This window comes from Myotis daubentonii, chromosome 2 (assembly GCF_963259705.1).
Source record: "Myotis daubentonii chromosome 2, mMyoDau2.1, whole genome shotgun sequence".
Taxonomy (NCBI): domain Eukaryota; kingdom Metazoa; phylum Chordata; class Mammalia; order Chiroptera; family Vespertilionidae; genus Myotis; species Myotis daubentonii.
In genome coordinates, this window is record NC_081841.1 from 5,086,670 (window position 1) to 5,094,369 (window position 7,700).

The window sequence follows — 7,700 nt, forward strand, 5'->3', positions numbered from 1 at the left end:
TATATATATATATATATATATATATATATACACATATATATATACTAGGGGCCTGGTGCACGAAATTCGTGCACTGGGTGTGTGTGGGGGGGAGTGTCCCTCAGCCCAGCCTGCCACCTCTCACATACTGGGAGCCCTCAGGCGTTGACCCCCATCACCCTCCAATCGCAGGATCAGCCCCTTGCCCAGGCCTGACGCCTCTGACAGAGGTGTCAGGCCTGGGCAGGGGACCCTCATTTCCCCCCATCACTGGTTCTGCCCCCAGCCCAGGCCTGATGCCTCTGGCCCAGGCGTCAGGCCTGGGCAGGGGACCCCCAGACCCCTCCGATTGCTGACTCTGCCCCTTGCCCAGGCCTGATGCCTCAGCCAGAGGCGTAGACCCCCATCACCCTCCGATCTCCTGATCGGCCCCTTGCCCAGGCCTGACGCCTCCGCCAGAGGTGTCAGGCTTGGACAGGGGACCCCCATCTCCCCCCGATCACTGGCTCTGACCCCCGCCCAGGCCTGAGGCCTCTGGCCCAGGAATCATGTGTGGGCAGGGACCCCCATCTCCCTCTGATCACTTGCTCCACCCCCCGCCCAAGCCTGATGCCTCTGACCCAGGCTTCAGGCCTGGGCAAGGGGACCATCATATCCCCCCAATCCCCGGCTCCGCCCCCCACCCAGGCCTGATGCCTCTGGCCCAGGCATCAGGCCTGGGCAGGGGACCCCCAGCCCCCCGCCCAGGCCTGATGCCTCGGCCAGAGGAGCTGACCCTCATCACCCTCCGATCACCAATCACCGGATCGGCCCCTTGACCAGGCCTGAGGCCTCCGGCAGAGGTGTCAGGCCTGGGCAGGGGATCCCCACCTCCCCTCGGTTGCAGGCTCCGCCCCTGCCCAGGCCTAACGCCTCTGGCCTGGGCTGGCAGCGGGGACCCGCAGTGGCAGCTGGGGGGGGGGTGGGGGGGGGGCGCCGCGATCACGCGAGCTCCGCCCCTGCTCCTGCAGGATGCCTCTGGCTGAGGCGTCCGGCTCGGGCAGCGGGGACCTGCAGCTGCAGTGGCCCCGCGATCGTGGGCTCCGCTTTAGACCCAGGCAAGGGACCCCTAGCTCCCGGGACTGCCAGCTTTGACCGTGCCCAGCTCCCATCGCTGGCTCCACCCCTACTTCCTGCTATCACTGTCCAGGGCAGCAAAGGTGCCTGATTCTCTGATCATGGCTGGGGGGCAGGGCAAAGGCGGCCCTGGGGCCGCCTTTGCCCTGCCCCCCAGCTCTTAGCTCCCCCCTGGGTTTCCGATCACTGTCAGTGGCAGGGGGCTTCTTCCTGCTTTCCCTTTCGCCTCCCTGCATTGTGCCTACATATGCAAATTAGCCGCCATCTTTGTTGGCAGTTAACTGCCATCTCAGTTGGCAGTTAATTTGCATATAGCCCTGATTAGCCAATGAAAAGGGTAGCGCCGTATGCCAATTACCATTTTTCTCTTTTATTAGTGTAGATATATACATATATTGATTTCAGAGAGAGGAAGTGAGAGGGAGAGAGAGAGAGAAACATTAATGATGAGACAATCATAGATTGACTGCCTCCTGCAGGCTCCCTACTGAGGAATCAAGCCTGAAACCCTGGCATGTGGCCCTGACTGGAATTGAACCACTGAGCCACACTGGCTGGGCCTTAGTGTGATTTTTATTTGTATTTCTCTTCATGTCCATTTGGATTTCTTCTTTTATGACGCGCCAGTTCAAGTTTTTGTTCAATTTTCCACTGGCTTGTTTGTCCTTGTCTGATTAATATAATTTGTATTATCCCAGTTTGTTATTTGTCCAACTTTGCAAGTGGATCCGTAAGTATGATAAGATGCTCACCTTCAATTATAAAAGAGATAGCGAAACTATGATGTTCTTTATCCTTTTTGTCACTATCAGATTGGCCGAAGATCATGCAGCTCGATAACGCTGTGTTGGCAAGCGGGTGGAGGAATGTTCAGTAGCACACTGCAGGTTGGGTATGTACATTGGTGAATTTGTACGGAAATCAATTTGGCATATCTAACATGCTATGAAATGCATGTACGGTTTGACTCGGCTATTTCAATTTCTAGGAACTTATCAGTAACATGTTCAGGGATACTCATGGTAACACTGTTTATAATAACAAGATATTAGAAACTTAATTACCCAATGGCTGAGGACTACTTAAATAATGTATGACATATATTTACAAGGGAACACCAATGCATATTTTTAAAAAATTTTTATATAGGCTGAAAAGGAATATCTTCCAAGATACATTGTTACGTGAGAAAATAACCAAGTGCAGAATACTGGGGGTAAGGTGCTGCCACACCCACAGTATATGTGCCTGATGCTTGTGTTTGCATAGACTATCTTGGAAGGATACTTGGAAGGTGGTTGGGGAATCAGGGTGGAGAGAGACTTATTTTTCTGACCCTTTTGGATTTTCTACTAGGTACACGCATTACCCATTAAAAATAAATTAAAGCCATAACCGGTTTGGCTCAATGGATAGAGCATCGGCCTGCGGACTCAAGGGTCCCAGGTTCAATTCCTGTCAAGGGCATGCATGTACCTTGGTTGCGGGCACATCCCCAGTAGGGAGTGTGCAGGAGGCAGCTGATCGATGTTTCTCTCTCATTGATGTTTCTAACTCTCTATCCCTCTCCCTTCCTCTCTGTAAAAAAACAACACAAAACCAATAAAATATATTTAAAAAAATAAAAAAGAAATTAAATACACTTAAAATGTATTGAGCTCCCATTATGGGCCAGGCCTTGGCCAAATACTAGCAATGCATACGGTGGTGAATAACACAGAGACTTTGCCTCGCGGAGCTCCCAGTCCAGTGATGGAAGACAGTCACTGGAGCCGTCACTGTGGTGACAGGTGGCAAGTGCTCTATTGGGGACAGTGAGGAACTTAGGAGGAAAGTGACACCAAGCAGGGCACCTCACAGAGTCTAGGAGGTGGACAGGTTGCCTGACGCTTACGTGGGGAGCAGAAAGAAGAGGGAGCCGGCCAGTGGCGGTGGCTCACGGAGACCAGAGGCCCCAGCAGAGGAAGCAGCGTTTGTTGAGGGAGAGCAGGACTCCGTCCATTTGAGGAACTGAAAGTTCAGCTCAGCCGGAAGCTGACATGAGCTGAGTCGGTTTCCAGAAAAAGACACACTAGAAATATGGAAAAAAGATTGAAAAGGGCCACACGTGGAGTCAAGAAGACTCGGTTAAGAAGCTTCTGCAGTCATCAGAGGACAAGAGGCTGAATTAAGAAGGAGGAAGTGGGGGCAGAAAGGATGGGGCAGACTTAAGAGATAGTGAAAATGTCGACTCTACAGACTTAACGGCTGGGTGATGGGGTAAAAGGAGAGAGAGGATCATTATAACAACAAAGGCTAATATTTGGTAAGGATTTTCTAAGTGGTAGCACCTGCCCAGAATTTGGCTTGATTCTGTCATTCAATCCTCTCTCACTAATCCTGTTATGGGAAGATAACGCCGGCAGCAGAAGATTGGCTGATATGGAGAAAGAGGTAGTAAAAAATCCAACACATGTATTCGTGCTTTCATTTAGCACCTTCCAAGCATCACCAAATACTTTGTGCCAGCGACCACCAAGCCCAAGAAACACAGAGACAAACCAGACCCCATCCTTGACCTCCAAGTGGAAGTTCAGGGCCAAGGAGTGAGGTTGGCGAGCCTCCTGCTTTGAGAGGAGCAGGTGGCCACAGGATGCTGCTGGGGACAGAGCGGGAGAGAGGAATCCGCTCTGGGCTGGGGGCGCCTCAATAGAAGGTGTGGCTGGAGGCAAGTCTTAATGAAGTGACACCTACAGGGGTACCCGATAGAGCCAGCTGTGTGCTGTGTACTCTCTTGCCCTTTCCAGAAAGTTGGCTGCCTCCTGCCCTAGAGGAGGCAGGAGCGGGGATTGGGGCACAGACGTCAAAGATGCTGGTGAGGCTGGTGAGGCTGGAGAGATAATAAACGGCTTCAAGAGGGTGACGGTGAGCCCAAGCCCAGGAGGAAAAGCAGCATGAAGGGGAGGCGGAGAGAAAGGAAAGAGGTTCAGGGGGAAGGACTGGGGGGCGGAGTGCTTCTGAGAGGCAGAGGGAGCGGTGGAGTGGGACAGCTAGAGGGTCGTTAGAGACTAAGATTTCTTTTTTTCTCCTCCCTCCTTTTTTTTTTTTTTAATTGATTTCAGAGAGGAAGGGAGAGGGAGAAAGAGATAGGAACATCAATGATGAGAGAGAATTGGGTTTTGTTTTTGTTTTTGTTTTTTTAAAAATATATTCTATTGTTTTTTACAGAGAGGAAGGAAGAGGGATAGAGAGTTAGAAACATTGATGAGAAACATCGATCAGCTGCCTCCTGCACACTCCCCACTGGGGATGTGCCCGCAACCAAGGTACATGCCCTTGATTGGAATCGAACCTAGGACCCTTTAGTCCACAGGCTAGCTTGGCTCTATCCACTGATCCAAACCGGTTAGGGCAGATGAGAGAGAATTGTTGATCAGCAGCCTCCTGCACACCGCCCCCAACCCCCCCCCCCGCCCCCCCTGCACACCCCCCTTCGCCCCGGAGATTAAGCCCACAGCCCGGACATCTGGGCATCTGCCTGGACCAGGGATCAAACCGTTATCTCCAGGTTCATAGATTGACACTCAAGTGCTGAGCCACACTGGCCAGGCCCATCTAGGCTAGGGACTACGATTTCTGAGATGCTGAGACCCTCCTATGGCTCCCACGGTCCGTCACTAGCACCTTCACTCTCAGGCCCTTTGCTTTCCGCCGCCTGCCCCTGATGGGCCAGATGCCTCGTTCTCCAGGGGTGTGACAGAGTGACAGGCAATGGCATGAGGAGACTGAGGAACAGAGGTGAGAGCCAGCAAGGGGAGGCGGCAGGTGAGAACCCGAGGCATAGGAGGTGAGGGAGCCAGGGACGCAGCCAGGCTGGCGCGTGAAAACACGCTGCTGGAGGAAGGGGCTTGGTTTGCCACGGAAGGGGGAGCCGAGGGCCAAGGAGAAAAGGCAAGGGGAGGTGTGAAGGGCGAGGCCCTCAAAATAGATTAGGGTTCAACACAGCAAAGAAAGCCAGAGCCTGGGCTGGACCGCCACACACTTCCTGCAGGGCCACAGTGTCAGTAACCTACGACGATCCCATTCAGAGTGTTACAATAATCAGTGACTAGCTGCTAAGAGTACCTGTAAGAATTAGGAATAGAAAACCTCGAAACAAATAAAATAAGAATGTCTTTCTTTCTCCAGTAAAAGTGCAGAGGTAGGTGGCCCAGGGCTGGTGTTGGGGACTTCAGCTGGTATCGGGGACCCAGCCAGCCTACCCTCCTACCCTCTCAGCCTGTGCCTCTTCTTTTCCTGAGTTAGCTCTCTCCAAGCTCTAGCAGCCATCACACTCCCGTTGCAGCCAGGAGAAGGAGGAATGGGAGAGGAGGCGCGCCCCGCCCGGGGAGGGTGTGTGTGTGTGCAGGGGGGGAGGCGCTCCCAGAAGCTGCACGGCCATTGCATCTCCCACTGGCCAGCACCTAGGTCCATGGCCACACCTGGCTGCGAGGCAGCCTTGGAAGCGGGGATTTCGCTCCGAGTGGCATGTGCCCACCTGCATTTCGCAGACCAAGTGCAGAACACGTATCGGGGAACAAATAGTTTTCTCTGCCACATTCCACCCATACATCCATGTCCATGAAAGATGACATCCCAATTTGCATGCGACAGTCGTGGTTTACACTGTTGTCCCACATAATTAGTAACGCCATTCCTTTTCACTCAAAAGTGAAAAAAAAGTTTGGTGGTTCCTCATAAAGTTAAACTTGGAATTACCATGTGACCCAACAATGCTACTGCTAGATGTAGACCCCAAAGAATGGAAAGCAGGGACTCAAGCACTTGTGCACGCCTCTCCATAGCAGCATTATTCAAAAGAGCCAAAAGGTGGAGACAGCCAAGTGTCTATCAACAGATCGAAGCATAAACAAAACATGAAATGTACATACAATGAAATATTATTCAGCCATAAAAGAAAAGAAGTACGCCCTGGCCAGCATGGCTCAGTGGTTGAGCACCCACCTATGAACCAGAAGGTCTTGGTTCGATTCCTGGTCAGGGCACATGCCCGGGTCGTGGGCTCAATCCCCAGTGTGAAATTTTCTCTCATCATTGATGTTCCTATCTTTCTTTCCCTTTCCCTTCCTCTCTGAAATCAGTAAAATAATAATAATAATAATAAATAAAATATATATATAAAAAAGAAATGAAGTACTGATTTATGTTATAACATGGATGAACCTTGAAAACATTATGTTTAGTGAAAAAAAAGCCAAACACAAAAGGACAAACATTGTATGATTTTACTTTTATGAAGTACCTAGACCAGGGGTGGACAAACTTTTTGACTCGAGGGCCACAATGGGTTCTTAAACTGGACCGGAGGGCCGGAACAAAAGCATGGATGGAGTGTTTGTGTGAACTAATATAAATTCAAAGTAAACATCATTACATAAAAGGGTACGGTCTTTTTTTTCAATAGTTTTATTCATTTCAAACGGGCCAGATCCGGCCCGCGGGCCGTAGTTTGCCCACAGCTGACCTAGACTAAACAAAGTCATAGAGACAGGAAGTGGTTATGAGGGGCTGGTGAAGGGGCAGGGGAATTATTGTTTAACAGGTATAGAATTTCTACTTGGGATGCTGAAAAATTTCTAGGAATGGATAGGGTGACGGTAACACAACAATGTGAATATACCTGATGCCACCTGAATACTTAAAAACTGTAAAAATGGCAAATTTTGTTAAGTATATTTTACTGCAAAAAAGAAAGTTGGAGATATTTACCCAAGAGGGGGAAAAAAAGCATATATGTCCATACAAATACTGACTCTTCAGAACAGATTTATTTGTAATAGTCAAAACCTGGAAACAACCCAAATTACCATCAACAGGTGAATAGATAAACTGTGGTACATCCATACAATGGAATACTACTCAGCCCTAAAAAGGAATAAACTCCTAATACAAATAGCTGTAGTCCAACAAATTAGATAACTTAGATGAAATGGACAAATTATAGGAAAACACACATATTAAAACTGACTAGTGCTTGTGTCAGCAGCACATACACTAAAATTGGAACGATACAGAGATTAGCATGGCCCCTAGGAAATCAAACGACTCGGGAAGAAACTGAAACCCTGAATCGGTTTATAACAAGTAAAGACATGAATTAAATGTCTACTTAATTAGTAATTAAAAACTTCCCACAAAGAACAGTCCAGCCCCAGATAGCTTCACTGATGAATTCTACCAAACATTCAAAGAAGAGTCTGGCCAGCGTGGCTCAGTGGTTGAGCGTTGATCTATGAACCAGGAGGTCACAGTTCAATTCCCAGTCAGGGCACATGCCTGGCGGCTCGATCCCCAGTGTGGGGCATGCAAGAGGCAGCTGATCAATGATTTTCTTTCATCACTGATGTTTCTATTTGTCTCTCCTTCTCCCTTCCTCTCCGAAATCAAGAAAAATAAAAAGAATGAATACTAGTTGTGATTCATTTTTAGGCTAAATAATGGTTCCTTAAAGATAGCCATGTCTTAATCTGGAGAACCTTTGAATGTTAATTTAGAGGACAAAAAGGATTTTGCAGGTGTGATTAAGAATCTCAAGATGGCCCTAGCCAGTTTGATTCAGTGCATAG

At 49.4% G+C, this 7,700-nt stretch overlaps 1 non-coding gene across 1 annotated transcript; it reads left to right on the plus strand.

Moving 5' to 3' along the window:
- The first annotated feature begins 7,104 nt into the window (after positions 1–7,104).
- LOC132228959 (U6 spliceosomal RNA) lies at positions 7,105–7,211 on the plus strand. The gene has a single exon (XR_009451551.1). It is a non-coding gene; the product is annotated as a U6 spliceosomal RNA (small nuclear RNA).
- The last annotated feature ends 489 nt before the right edge of the window (positions 7,212–7,700 follow it).